Below are 15,784 nucleotides of genomic sequence, written 5' to 3' on the forward strand. Positions count from 1 at the left end.
CTAGAGATAAAACAATAAATAGAAGAGACAAAAATCCCAACCTATGAGTCTTACAAGCTAGAGTAAGAGACAGATAAACAAGAGAAATAATTAAAATATACATTAGGTTGACAATATGAAACTGTCATTTTATAGGTTAAAAAAGGATAAATATTGATAATTTCATATGACTCAACCTAAATAGTATATTAGTAATAAATGCAAAGTAAAAGAAACCAGGGGAAGGCAAAGCGGAAGTATACAGAGGTTCAAGGGTAGGAAGGCTGCAATTTTAGAAAGCAAGGGAAGACTCACTAAAAAGGTACCATCTAAAAGATCAGGAGGAGGTGAGGAAATAAACCATACACATATCTAGGAGAAGTACAATGTAGGCAAAGAACAAAGACCCTGAGGTGGGGGCATCTAGAAATAGGGAGGATAATAACATGGTTAGAAGGAAGTGAGCAAATAGTTAAATGTTACACAATAAAGTATTAACAGTGGTTATCTCTGGAATGATATTTAGAAATTTCCACCTTTGATTTTCTATATATCCACACTGTCTTCTACACTAAGCATATATTACTTCTATAACCAGGAAATATGTGATCCCAATTTTGTAAAACTAAAATATAAGTATGCATGCCTATGTGTGTGGCACACATTAGAAACCTGAGAGAACGTACCTCAAACTCAAAAGTTAAAAAATCTGCATTCCAACCTTAGGGTCACCATTTACCAGCTGCATGACGTTAGGTAAACTACTTAATCTCTCTGAGTTTATCTGTAAAATGTAACAAATAAGAGTACCTATCTCATATGGTTTGGGGAAGATTAAGTTAGATAAAGCATTAAAAAAAGTGTTTAGCATAATGTCTGACACACTATAAGTCCTCCTTAAATAGTGGCTTTATAAAAATATATTAAACGCCGAAATGTTAACTGATTTTGCCATTATTAATTCTTTCATTACAAAGGTTATACATGAAAGCACAAAATGGGTGTATAGAAAACCAAATTTAGAAGTCTAAAAAATTCAATTGAAGCAAACACAGTCAAAAGTCAAATCCTCCATACAAATACCCCAAATCTCACTTTTCTCCCTATGGTTAACAGAAGGATATGAATCCTTCTGGACCTTTTTCATACGTAATTGCACATACAATTATGCCATAAATAGGGTTTTGTGTGTGTGTTTCTTACAACAAGAAGGGAAGGAAAAAGGGACATACAGTATTTACTCTAGAACTTTTCTCCCCCCCATGTAACAATGTATCTTGGAGACGACCGTGTTAATAAATATAGGACCTCATTCTTTAACAGTAATAGTATTCATGGTATAAAATGGAATAAACGTATATATTTGTGATAAACTATCACTATTGTAATGTTTCAATGAATATAACTGGGCATCTTTATGCACAGGTTTCAATATTTCTCTAGTAACAAATTTCTAAAAAATAAATTGCTGTGTTTAAGGGTAGGTACATGTAAAACTTTGATTGCCCATTACCCTCCAAGAAGGTTTTCCCAGTTAAGAACCTCACCATCAGCATCAATTCATCCATGCCTCCATCAGCACTGGGTTTTGTCAATCTTTCAAAGTTTTGCTAATTTTCTTTTTTCCTTTTTCCCCCACGCTGGGCAGCTCTCCTTACGGGGCGCACTCCTTGCGCGTGGGGCTCCCCTACGCGGGGGACACCCCTGCGTGGCACGGCACTCCTTGCGCGCACCAGCACTGTGCATAGGCCAGCTCCACACGGGTCAAGGAGGCCCGGGGTTTGAACCACGGACCTCCCATGTGGTAGATGGACGCCCTAACCACTGGGTCAAGTCTGCTTCCATGCTAATTGTCTTAGATATAAAATTATCATTACTTCTGGTTTAACGCACATTTCTCTATTATGTTATTGCTTTTAACTTTTTTCTATTTCATCCTGTAAACTTTAGAAAAAGCACATTTTTTCATAAAAATTAAAGTTTCATAATTTTAGTAATATGTTTATATAGGATCTAAGAGAGGAATTTAGAGAAGGAAAAGATGATTCCGATACTGGTCCAGATCAAAGCCTGGCACAGTCCCTAAGATAGAAAAGGTGCTTAGTAGAAAGGAAAAATTAAAGGAAAATAAAGCAGGCAAGCAGCCAGTCAAAAGTTTCAAAAAGGAAAGTCAAGATGGAGCTTAGAAAAAAAAAAAGGAGAGGAAAAGAGCATTCAAAACAGACAAAAGGTTATGAGCAAAATCTCTAAAGGGTGGATTGACAGTATCTGAGAAGAGCTGTAGGGAAACAGGCCTATATACACCACAGAGTCTGTATTCAGGAGAAAAGATAAGATGTCAAGTGCTATCCAAATGAGAGAAAACCTTAAATGCCAAGATGAAGAACTTGAATTTGATTCAGCAAACAACTAAAAGACAAAATATACAATTAAATCAAATGAAAATGTAAATTAATCTGACAGATTAAAGTTTGAAGTAACAGAAGCAGGAGACAAGTTAGATTAATAACAAATGAGGTGATTTTTTAAAATGAGGAAATAAAGCCTAAATGAGGGGGAATGGATGTGGCTCAAGCAGCTGAGTGCCTACTTCCCAAATGGGAGGTCCCACGTTCAGTCTGCAGTGCCTTCTAAAAGCAAACAACAACAAAAAAAAACAATTCAGAGAAGCCCATGTGGCTCGGCGGTTGAGCAACAGCTTCCCAAATATGAGGTCCTGGGTTCAATCTCCAGCCCTAGTACCTTAAAAAAAGCCTAAACTGGGAAGCAGATGTGGCTCAAGTGATAGAGCTTCTGCCTACCATATGGGAGGACCAGGGTTTGATCCCTGGGGCCTCCTGGTGAAAAAAAAAGAAGAGAAAGCGTGCCTACATGGCGAGCCAGTGCCTGCACAAGTGCCCGCATGGCAAGTCAGTACACCCGTGGCGAGCCAGTACCTGTGAAAGTGAGTCACGCAGCAAGATGATGATGCATTATAAAAAAAAGAGAGAGAGACAAGGGGAGAGTCAAGGTGAAGTGCAGCAGAAATCAGGAACTGAGGTGGTGCAATTGACAGGGAACCTCTCTCCATATCAGGGGTCTCTAGGATAGAATCCTGGTGAATCCTAGAGGACAGATAATGAGAAGAGAAGACAACACATTCAGTAAAAACAGCAGGGTGGGAGAAGGGGAAAAGGGAGGGAGGGAGGGAGGAAGGAAGGAAGGAATCTTTAAAAAAAAAAAAAGCCTAAATTAAGATGGAAGAAAGATGAAAAAGAGGTAAAGTTTCCGGGTAAGATAAGATGGTGGATTAAATGTATTCATCTACTTCTACTCTTTCCTGCCCCTCAAAAAAGTTATAAAAAGGGGAATTTTTTTTAAACAAAATACATAAAATTACAAGGATGGAAAGACTAAGAGGGGGCAGATGTGGCTCAACTGATAAGAGCATCCACCTACCATCTAGGAGGTTCAGGGTTCAAACCGAAGGCCTCCTGGCGCGTGTGGTGAGCTGACCCATGCGCAGTGCTGCCACACGCAAGGAGTGCCATGCCACACAGGGTGTCCCACACGTAGGGGAGCCCCACTTGCAAGGAGTGCATCCCACAAGGAGAGCCACCCTGCACAAAAAAAAGTGCAGCCTGCCCAGGAGTGGTGCCGCACACATAGAGAGCTGACACAGCAAGATGACACAACAAAAAAAGAGACACAGATTTCCGATGCTGCCAAAAATGCAAGCAGACACAGAACACACAGTGAATGGACACAAGAGAGCAGACAATGGGGGGAAATGGGAGATAAATAAATAAAATAAACCTTTAAGAAAAAAAAAGACTAAAAGGAAAGAAAAGCCATAAAGTTTTGGAAACTAGAAAGGAGATGAACCATTGCCTTGGTAGGCCCATAAGAACTAAATCCAAAGCCAGAAAGGGATAAAGCAGAAAGCCAACCCAATTTATACCATGGAATCCCACAAAGTCTCAGAAACCAGTGGTTCCAGGTATCTCCGGGTATAGGAAGCAGGCTGAATGAAAAGTTAAAACAGGAGAATTGGTTCAACATATGTTTAAGAAGCAGGCGATTCCCAGATTCTCTCTCCCATTTCTTTACTAGGGTAACTGCTCTTCTCCCATCCTGTAAAAAAAGACAGTAGATTTATTCTCTGAAGAATATAAACCAAAGGTCCTCCAGTCTGGAGAGAACACCAGGAAAAGATGACAGTAAGAGTACCATTCTGAAAGCAGAGAAACTAATGTCAATATAAGCATATTGGATGCTGACACCCTCTGCCTTCTATCTGCATTCCTGCTCTTATACAGCTAATAATTAGCTTTCACCCTCCAGTAAGTAACCTGGTAGAATGTCTTCTCTGAATAAACTGAGTGACCCAAGAAATAAGACCTAAGAATGACAAACACTAAGATCAAAGGTTCCCTAACTAAATAGCCAACCCAAAACATTCCTCCAGTGAAGAACACAGATGACAAATCCTATCCAAGGGCTAAGAGCTTCCAAACACTTTTGGCTCTCTCCTTACAGATCTGAACAAATAATGAAGGCCTATCTGATACCTGGAAAAAAGCCTTTAATAAGAAAAATAGAGACTAAAACAAACGGGAAAAAAAGCAACTCAGAGAAAGAAACTAAGCAGAAAGAAGAAAAAGTACAAAAAATATTAACTGTTAATACTTTTGGTGAAAAGGATATTTATAATGATAGAAACATGAATAGGAACAGAAAACAAAAAACAGAGCTCTTGGAAATTAAAAAACATTAGCATAGGGAAACAGCTGTGGCTCAATCAGTTGGGACCCGGTCTACCATACGGGAGGCCCTGAGTTTGCATCCCGGGGCCTCCTTGTGAAGGCAGGCTTGCCCGCATGCCACAGAGAGCCACCAGCCCGCAAGCGCTGCAGAGTGCCGCCCAGCTCGCAAGTGCCATGGAGAGCCGACTCAGCAAGGTGACACAACAGAAAGGGAGACAAGTAAAACACAGAAGAGCACACAGTGAATGGACACAGAGAGCAGCAACAAGCAAGCCGCAAGGGGGGTATAAATAAAAATAAATAAGACACAGAAGAATGCACAGCAAATGGACACAGAAAGCAGACAGCAAGCAAGCCGAAAGGGGGGGGAATTTTTTTTAAATTAGCATAAATGAAAAATTCAATAATAGAATGGAAACTAGAGTACAAGAAAAATCCCAGAAAAAAAGAGTAATAAGACAGAGATGGAAATAAGAGATAATAGAAAATTTGATGGCCAATTTAGGAGGGACAATACATGAATAAAAGGAATTCCAGAAAGAAAATAGAGGAAATAGATATGAGGGAGAAAAAAAATCAATGAAATATTTTTCAAAAATGTCCCAGAACTGAAGGTCATGACTGAAGGTCATACAGACTGAAGGAACCAGAACAATGGATGAGAACATACCCACATCAAGGTACATTATACAATATCAACATCAGATATCAAGAGAATATTCTACAAGCACCTGGGGGTGGGGGAGGGAATTGATCATATTCAAAAGAATCAGGTGTCAGATGGTCTTGCTTCTCAAAGTCACACTAGAATACATAAGACAATGGAAAAATGCCTTCAAAATTCTAAGGGAAAATAATTTCCAACTTAGAATTCCATACCCAGGCAAACTATTAAAGTAGAATAAAAGATGTTTTTATACATCCAAGGTATCTCCACCCTTCCTCAGAGCCCTACTAAAGGAAGTGCTCCACAAAAAGTGGAGCTGATCAGGAGGTCAGAGAAAAGACATCTTCAGAAGATAATACTGATACCTTTTAGATGTTTGAGAAGAGATTTAAAAATTAGACAAAGTTTGAGTTGAGGGAAGAAATGCGGCTCAAGCAGTTGAACATCCACCTCCCAATGGGAGGTCCTACGTTCAGTTACTGACGCCTCCTAAAGAAAACAAACAATAAGCAAAGACAACAAGCAAAAAAAAAAAAAAGAGCAAACAACACGCAAATAGACAAGGGAGCCAACTCAGGGAAGCCAATGTGGCTTGATGATTGAGTGCCGGCCTCCCACATATGAGGTCCCAGGTTCAATCCCAAGTCCTGGTACCTCAAAAAAAAAACACAACAAGTGTTTGAGTTGAATTAGGTTGCAAGAATGATAAACACATAAAATACAAAACAAACTCAAAAGTGAAGCAAAAAGTTACCCAAGAACAAAGGATTGTGGGAAGATGATGGAGTAAGAAGTCCCAGGAATCAGTTCCTCCACCAAAGAACTAAGGAACAGGAAGGAACTGTCTGTCTCAACTATTTTGGAACTCCAAAGTGTAATGCAACACATGTAGCACCCAAGGAAGAGGTGGATGAAGAGGATGGTAAATACCAGTAAATATCAGTGAATTTCACCTTCTAAGTATGGCTACCATTCCTTAGTCCCCAACCTCTTGGTAGGCAGCTGCAGGGTCAGCCCATATTACTGGTGCAGCTTGCTAGTGCCACAGTGAGGCAATAAGGACCTTGTACTCCAAAAATCAGAGGTGTATGGTCTGATAGCTAAATGCTAATTTTGATCACTGAGTGGCTAGCTCAGAAAGCAGCCATTGCTACAACACCCACAAGCTGAAGCAGAAGGCTATTGGAGGAGATTAAAGCAAAAATACTATTTTTTTTCCCTTTCCCATTTGGGAACAAAAATGGTTTAGAAAAGTCACAAACTGCTTACTCCAGCCCTCTTTATTTTGTCTAAGCAAAATAAAGAAATGGAAATTATAAAAAGAAATCAAACACAAGCAGCCATGGGAATTGCTGATAACAACACATACCTTGCCTGAGTTGCTTTGAGGACTAATGCCTTAATCTCAGTATGGCCTAAAGAGGAGGAGATGGGCATGGACAGCCTCCCTCAACTACTCTCTCCTATATAGTAGCCCTGGAAGTCATTCCTTCTGCAGAACTCGTTCCCACAGTATATGCATGTCTGACTTTTTCTACCCAAATAAGGATGGCATGGAAAGCCACACTTACCAGGTCTCTCAGTGCGTGACTGAAAGAGGGCAGAAGACCATAATTATTACCCATGCTTAAAGAAATCAAAAAGGCATTTCCAACTGTTGGTGGGAATGTAAAATGGTGCAGCCTCTGTGGAAGACAGTTTGGCAGTTTCTCAGAAAGCTAAAGATAGAATCGCCATATGATCCAGCAATCGCTCTATTCAGAATATGTCCAGAACAACTGAAAACAGTGACACAAACAGACATTTTCACACCGATGCTTATAACTGCCAAAAGAGGGAAACAACCCAAGTGTCCATGAACCAATGAATGGAAAAGAAAATGTGATATATTCATACGATGGAATACTGTGCTGCTCTAAGAAGAAATGGAATTGGGAAATATATAACAACATGGATGAACCTTGAAGACATTATGCTGAGTGAAATAAGGCAGACACAGAAGGACAAATACTGTATGGTCTCATTAATATGAACTAAATATGAAGAATAAAGACATAAGAGTATAGGCTACTCTAGGAGATAGGATGAGGACTGAGAAGGGATATGATGCTTAATGTATGTAGAATTTTTTTATTAGTTTGACTGTAAAAGTGTGGAAATGGATAGAGTTGATGGAAACACATTATACCATATATAACTACCACAGCTGGTTTATAAATGGGATTGTGGCTGAAAGGAGTAGTCTAGGGATATAAATGTCAAATGAAATAAAGCTAGAGAATAATCTATGGACTGAATAACAGTGAACTTGGAGGTGGATGAGGATTGTGGTTAAAAGTACAAATACAAGTATGGCTGTCTATGAACTAAAACAAATGAAATGTATATCACTATTACAAGGTGGTAAGAACATGGAGGTACATGGGAAAAATACAATTAATGTAATTTATGGACTATAGTTAACAGCAATATTGCACTATTCTTACATCAATGTCAAAGAAAGTACTGTGTTAATAATAGGTGGGGTATGGAAAAATATATCAAAGGTACACTATAGACCATAGTTAGTGATAAGTCTGATGATGTTCTCTTACAATCTGTAACAAATGTTCCACAACAATGTAAAGTGTTGGTGGAGGGGTGTTGCATGGGAAATCTGCACATTATGCATATTGTTTTGTAAGTTCACAACTTCTCTAATAAAAAATATATTTTAAAAAAAGCATTTCTTTTACCTCACTAATGGCTTCAAAGTCTATTATTTACCCCTGAAATTCATGTACAACTATCTGTATTCATAGTCCTCTTTCAGTCTGCCATTGCTCAGGTACATATTTGTTCTGGACAGAGTCACAACAATCCATTCACATCGTTCCTTTTCTGCCATGGCCCATGATACCCAATTCCACACCAAGACAATGGGGCTCCAGTCTTCACAGATCATTCCCATTTTGGATTTGCTGATGTCCACTTGGTGCTTACAAAACAAGTTTCTAACTGTGTTTCTTTGTGACACAAACCACATAATTTGCAACTCATATAATAGTAAGGAAAACACTGTACTAAGAGCAGCACTGAATCCAGAAACAGTATCTGTCATTCCTAATGCTGAAGATCCTACTGACTTCACTCCAGACTCATATAGAAGGCATGACAGCATAATAACTATTGTTGTTGTCCAAGTCTTGTTTACAAGTATTGTTTACAAGTCTTAGTGGTATAATACCTGAACTCTGGCAGAAATATCCAGATTTAAATTTCATAACTGGAGGTGAGGGACCAAAAAGAATCATTTTGGAAAAACAGGAAAGATACCAGCTACATGACAGGGTTCTCTCTTAGGAGCCTTAGAATACAAGGATGTTAAAAATGTCTTAGTCTAAGGTCATATTTTTAATACCTCCCTTACTGAAGCGTTCTGCTTGTTAACTGTAGTAGCAGCCAGTTGTGGTCTACAGGTTGTAAGTACCAGGGTTGGTGGAATTCCTGCAGTAGTTCCAGAAAATATTATTATCTTTATGTGAACCCTCAGCAAAATCTTTGTGTGAAGGATTGGAAAAAGCTACTTACCAACTGAAGTCATCCAGAGAACAGCCATAACATAATAAAGACTTTCTACACCTGGAGCAATGTTGCAGAGAGAACTGGAAAAGTGTATGACCACATGGCAGAAAGACAAACAACTGGATAGAGTGGTCTTTCACTGTGGTCCAGTAACAGGCTAATTTTGGCTATGTTCAACTTTCTCTTCCTCATTTTCCTGACATGGATGACTCCAGATTCTATCACTATGTTGCAACAGATGCCATGGGGCTGAGGGATGCCTGGACTCATCATTATTCTTACAGTGAAAAGGGAGAGAAAATAATGAGATTTCTAAAACCAGGCAGAAGAAAGTCTGGATTGTAAAACTTTAAATATCTGTGATACTTCTACTGAGGCTATTGAAAATAACCTTGTTTTTTTTTTTAATTTAGTAAGTTACTACCTCTATTATCATTCAACACTTTATTTTGAGGTTTGATTAAAATTTATACAATTCCTGGGTATAGAAACTCCTTGTATTTATCTAAAATGTAGGAGAGAAAATTTAAGCCACCCAAGTATGAAATCTTTCATACTACTGTCATCCCTCTAGTAGAGATGGTTTAACATTTTATTCTGAGAGCTTTGGATGCTGAAGGGCCAAACATGTTCTTGACAATTTTTAATGTTCTACCATTAAGTAGACATTCACCAAACGTTTACAAGTTTTCTTTAGAGAAGTACAACTATATGAACTATTTTAAGTCATGTGCATTTATTATACATTTATTATACATTTTAGTCATGTTCTTAAACATTAATTGGGTCACTCAGTAAACATTATATTTAAATAGCACGTTTCTCCAGCAAAGTGGCCCGTTAGTATGGGCACCTTTTGAGCACCTCCTACCTGGAGACCATTGAATGAGTTACTTTAGTACTCAAATTGTTAACTTCATTGTAGTAGCAGCTAATATGATATAGTAAAATATCCAACCTTCCAGTAGTGTTCATGCTAATTAATGCCAGGATAGAACTGCTGGCAGACTGAGTTTTTCTTTGATCCTATTATATGCATTCTCCTAGGTAGAGCCCTTCTCTTCAGTTCTCTTTATGAAAATACTTTTTACTTTTGAACTACAAGGGACTGATTAACTGTTGGTGATGATGCAAAGAAACTCTCCACATCTTTCAGTTCTTAGCTCAGTCTTCTATAAATGCCTTTGTGTTTTCTGAGCTGAATGTACAAGGCGTGCCATTCTCAAAATTAGCTGCTATCCTGCACTTTTGATGTGAACCACTACCCTTCACTTGGGGCCTACCTGATGCCTGATGAGTAGTGTCAGTATGCAAAAGTCTTTATGCATAATTTTCCAGTTATACCAAAATGAATCTGAAAATTTTAGAAATACAAGTCTCTTTATGGGTGGATTTGCTAACTAGTAATTGTCGTTTCCCAGAGTCATGGGTTTTTTTTAACCCCAAATTATCCAAATGGTGTTTATTATTCTTTGAACTCTTTCAAAATCAAAACGATGAGGCACTTGTGGGTATACTAGATAGACTGTGTCACTATTGTATAGGAATTTTTCTTTTTTACTAACAATATTCACAAAACTTACTACTTTGTGAAAAATATCTTTACATGACTTTTAACTAGTTGCCACTGATATAAAAAAATATTAAAAACATATATATATATATATTGTGTTTTGTTTGTACCAAAACATAAATGCAAGAGTATAATTTTTAAAATCTAGCAGTTAGGATTCCTTTTGTTGAAAAAAAAATGGACTGATTCAAACCATTAAATCTTATTGGGATTTTCATGCATAGAAGCTAAATTATATAAATATGAAATCTAACAGTGCCAGTATTCGTGATAAAATGAGAAACTGTAGCATTTGGTTTTACTTATTCTAGTCAGCTATTTTTAAAGGCATACTTCTGTGTTTTCTTATATTTTTGCCTTTTTTTTTCTTTCAAAATTGACGTGTACTTGGCTTAAATCATTTAGGAAATAAACGAGATTTAAAGTTGTCTTTGCATGTAAACTTTATCATTTGCAAACAGAAATTATTTTCCTTGGGATTCTTTTTCCTAACAATGAAAACAAATTTGCTTGTCTTACATAAATCTTGACTTTCTTAATTTTCAGGTTTTCTTTACTACCTAATTATAACTGTTAGAGTTGCACTGCTCAATATGTGGAAAAGTATTACATTACCATGCTACTTATATTTATTTGAAAATGTCTTTACAGCAATGAGAATTTATGAAAAATAGTCTTTCTTTTGACTATCTTTCTATTGTTACAAAATATAACACCTATAAAACTGATTTCTTAAAAGCTGCTAAATGTTCAAAAATAAAATTCAAAATGAAAAAAGAAGGAAGGAAGGAAGGAGGGGGTAGGGATCAAATTTTGGAGCTACAAGGTACAGTTATTGAAAATGAAAAACTCATTGGTGGAATTCAAAAGTAGATTTGAACAGGCATTAGAAAGGATTCGCAAACTCGAAAACAAGACAATTGAAATTATCCAGTGTGAAGGAAAGAAAAAGGAACAAAGTCTGAGGGACCTGTGGGACACCATCAAGTGTACCAACATGCACATCATTTGAATTCTGGAGGGGAAAAAAAGAAAGGAGCAGAAGAATTTGAGAAAGAATAGCCAAAAAACTTCCCAAATCTCACGAAAGACACGGATATACAGATATATTCAGGAAGCTCAATGAACTCCAAGCAGGATAGACTCTAAGAGATCTATTAGACTAATACATATTATAGCAAAATTGTCAAAATCCAAAGATTTTGGTCACATACAAGGGATCCCCAATAAGGTTAATAGCAGATTTCTCATCAGTAACCACAGAAGTCAGAAGACAATGGAATGGCATAAAGTTCTGAAAGGAAAAAAACCATCAACAAAGAATTCTATATTGGGCAAAATTATCTTTGAAAAAGGAGAAATTAAAACATTTTTAGATAAACAAAAGCTGAAAGAGTTCATTACCAGAAGATCTGCCCTACAAATAAATGTTAAAGGAAATCCTTCAGGCTGAAATAAATGGACACTAGACAGTAACTCAAAGCCGTAAGAAGAAATAAAGAACAATTGGTAAAGGTAACTACGTAAGTAAAAATAAAATCCTGTATTACTGTACTTTGGTTTGTAACTGCTTCTTACCCTATGTCTTAACAGGCAAGTGAGTAAAATGACATTATAAATCTATGTTAGTGGGCAGACAATGTATAAAGATGTAATGTGAAACAGTAACAATATAACGGGGGAAGGACAGAGACATATAGTAGTCAGTTTATATATTACTAAAACCAGGTTAGTATTTGTCAAACTAGGTTATTATTAATTTAAGATATTTGCTGTATTTGCAAAGGTAACCACTAAGAAATTAAATAAAAATAAATGAGGGAAGTGGATTTGGCTCAACTGATAGAGCATCCACCTACCATATGGGAGATCCACAGTTCAAACCCAGGGCCTCCTGACCCTGGTGAGCTGGCCCACGCACAGTGCTGTTGTATGCAAGGAGTGCTGTGCCACGCAGGGGTGTCCCCCACGCAGAGGAGCCCCATGCGCAAGGAGTAGGCCCTTCAAGGAGAGCCGCCCCACGCAAGAAGAGCACAGCCTGCCCAGGAGTGGTGCTGCACACATGGAGAGCTGATGCAGCAAGATGACTCAACAAAAAGAGACACAGAAGAACACACAATGAATGGAAACAGAGAGCAGACAACAGGGGGGAAGGGGGAAAGAGAAATAAATTTTTTAAAAATCTTCTTAAAAAAAATCAAAGAAGGAATCAAAATGATACACTACAAAAAAGCAATTAAATACAAAAAAGGGGGGGGCAGAAATGGAGTAACTGAGAAACAAAAAACATAAAAGATATACAGAAAACAAACAGTTAAATAAGAGTAGTAACTTTTTTCTTCTCAGCTATTACTTTAAGTGTGAATGGATTAAACAGCAGAGACTGACAGACTGGATGAAAAAGCCTGATCCATCTATATGCTGCCTATGAAAGACTCATTTTAGGTACAAAGACACAAAGAGATTGAAAGTAAAAGGGTAGAAAGAGATATTCCATACAAACAGTAATCAAAGGAAACTGGAGTGGCGATACTGTCAAACAAAATAGACTTTTAAGTCAAAAAAGATTACAAAGGGAGGAGATGTAGCTCAAGTGGTTGAGTGCCTGCTTCCTATGTATGAGGTCCTGGATTCGATTTCTGGTACCTCCTTAAAACAAAAGCAAACAAAACAAACAAAAAGAACAACTCTTGTCTGGGGAGCAGATGTGGCTCAGTGGTCGAGCACCTGCTTCCCATGTACAAGGTCCTGGGTTCAATTCCCAGTACCTCAGAAAAAAAAGAAAAAAGAAAAAAAAAAAAAGATTACAGGACAAGAAAGATATTATATATTGATTGATAAAAAGTTCGATCTAGCAAGAAGATGTAATGATAATAAAACATATAAGCATCTCACAAGACAGACCCAAAAGGTATGCAGCAAAAATTGACAAAATTTAAAGGAGAAACAGTTCTACAATAATAGAGACTTCAATACACCACTTTCAGTTACTGATAGAGGGAAGCAGACTTGGCCCAATGGATAGGGCGTACACCTACCACATGGCAGGTCCGCGGTTCAAACCCCGGGCCTCCTTGACCCCTGTGGAGCTGGCCCACGTGCAGTGCTGATGCATGCAAGGAGTGCCGTGCCACGCAGGAGTGTCCCCCGTGTAGGGGAGCCCCACACACAAGGAGCGCGCCCCATAAGGAGAGCCGCCCAGCGTGAAAGAAAGTGCAGTCTGCCCAAGAATGGCGCCACACACACGGAAAGCTGACACAACAAGAACAAGATGACGCATCAAAAAGAAACACAGATTCCCAGTGCCGCTGATAAGGACAGAAGCGGTCACAGAAGAACACAGCAAATGGACAAAAAATCACAGCAGAATATATATTTTTCTCCAGTGCACATAGAACACTTTCCAGAATAAACCATGTTAGGCCACAAAGCAAATCTTAATAAATGTATAAATACTGAAGTCATATAAAGTACCTTCTCAGAACATAATGTGAGACATACTAATTCCATTAAATTATGTTTTCAAAAGTACAGGAAGCCTTGGGTTGTATAATCTTGTATATATTTTTCCCATAGTATCCTCTTTTGAATTCCATATTTCCATGAATATAGAGTTTGGCTTTATTAGGGAAAAAAAACATAGTATCAGAATAAAACTAGAAATCCATAATCAAAGGAAAATAGGAAAATTTATAAATTTGTGGAAATTAAACAGCACATTCTTAAACAACCAAGGGTCAAAGAAGAAATCACGAGAGATAATTAGGAAATATGTTGAGACAAACAAAAATTAAAACGCAACATAAAAAAAAGAGGAAGATGCAGTGAAGGCAGTGCTCAGAGGGAAATTTATAGCTCTAAATGCCAATGATAAAAAAAAAAAACAAAAAAGACATCAGAAATCAGTAACTTAAAATTCATACCTTAAGAAACTAGGGAAGGCAGCAGATTTGGCCCAGCAGTTAGGGCGTCCATCTACCACATGGGTTCAAACCCGGGACTCCTTGACCCGTGTGGAGCTGGCCCATGCACAGTGCTGATGCACACAAGGAGTGCCATGCCACGCAAGGGTGTCCCCCACGTAGGGGAGCCCCACGTGCAAGGAATGCGCCCCGTAAGAAGAGTCACCCAGCACGAAAGAAAGTGCAGCCTGCCCAGGAATGGCACTGCCCACACAGAGAGCTGATACAACAAGATGATGCAACAAAAAGAAACACAGATTCCAGTGCCACTCACAACAACAGAAGCAGACAAAGAAGACACAGCAAAATAGACACAGAGAACAGACAACTGGGGTTGGGGGGGAAGGGGAGAGAAATAAATAAATAAATCTTTAAAAAAAAAAAAAAAAGAAACTAGGGAAGCAGATTTGGCTCAATGAACAGAGCATCCGCCTACCACATGGGAGGTCCAAGTTTCAAACCCAGGGCCTCCTGACCAGTGTGGTGGAGCTGGCCCACGCGCAGTGCTGATACGCACAAGGAGTACCGTGCCATACAGGGGTGTCCCCCACATAGGGGAACCCAATGCCCAAGGAGTGTGCCCTGTAAGGAGAGCCACCCAGCACGAAAAAAGTGCAGCCTGCCCAGGAGTGGGGCCACACACACGGAGAGCTGATGCAGCAAGATGACGCAGCAAAGAGAGACACAGATTCCTAGTGCCGCTGACAAGACTAAAAGCAGACCCAGAAGAACACACAGCAAATGGACACAGAGAGCAAACAACTGGGAGGCAAGGAGGGAAGGGGAGAAAAATAAATAAAAAATAAATCTTAGCGAAAAAAAAAGAAACTAGAAGAATAAACGAAACCCAAAGTTAGTAAAAGGAAGAAAACAGTAAATATTAGAGCAAATATAAATGAAACAGGAAATAGAAAAATAGAAGAATCAACAAATCAAAAATTGGTTTTTTGAGAAGATCAATAAAATTGGCAAACCTTCAGCCATACACTTACGAAGAAAATGAGAGAGGGGACACAAATGAAAATCAGGAATGATTACTACCAACCTCAGAGGAATAAAAAAAATTTTAAGAGGGTACTACAAACAATTATATGCTAATAAATTAGAAAACCTAGATGAAATAGACCAATTCTTAAAAACATAAAAATTATCTAATATGACGCCAGAAAAAATATAAAATGTGAACAAACCTATAACAATTAGAGATTGAATCCATAATCAAAAACCTCCCAACAAAGAAATGTCAAGGACCAGGTAATTTCACTGCCAAATTCTACCAAACATTCAAAGAATA

The 15,784-nt window shown here is 38.2% G+C and overlaps 1 protein-coding gene and 1 pseudogene across 10 annotated transcripts in view; one reads left to right on the forward strand and one right to left on the reverse strand.

Annotated features, from left to right (window-relative positions):
• Window positions 1-15,784, reverse strand: part of ARNT (aryl hydrocarbon receptor nuclear translocator) — a 179,209-nt gene that overhangs the window by 78,444 nt on the left and 84,981 nt on the right. The gene's annotated exons all lie outside the window — the stretch shown is intronic.
• Window positions 2,882-9,308, forward strand: LOC139436334 (phosphatidylinositol N-acetylglucosaminyltransferase subunit A pseudogene; annotated as a pseudogene).

Source organism: Dasypus novemcinctus, chromosome 13 (genome assembly GCF_030445035.2).
Source record: "Dasypus novemcinctus isolate mDasNov1 chromosome 13, mDasNov1.1.hap2, whole genome shotgun sequence".
NCBI lineage: Eukaryota > Metazoa > Chordata > Mammalia > Cingulata > Dasypodidae > Dasypus > Dasypus novemcinctus.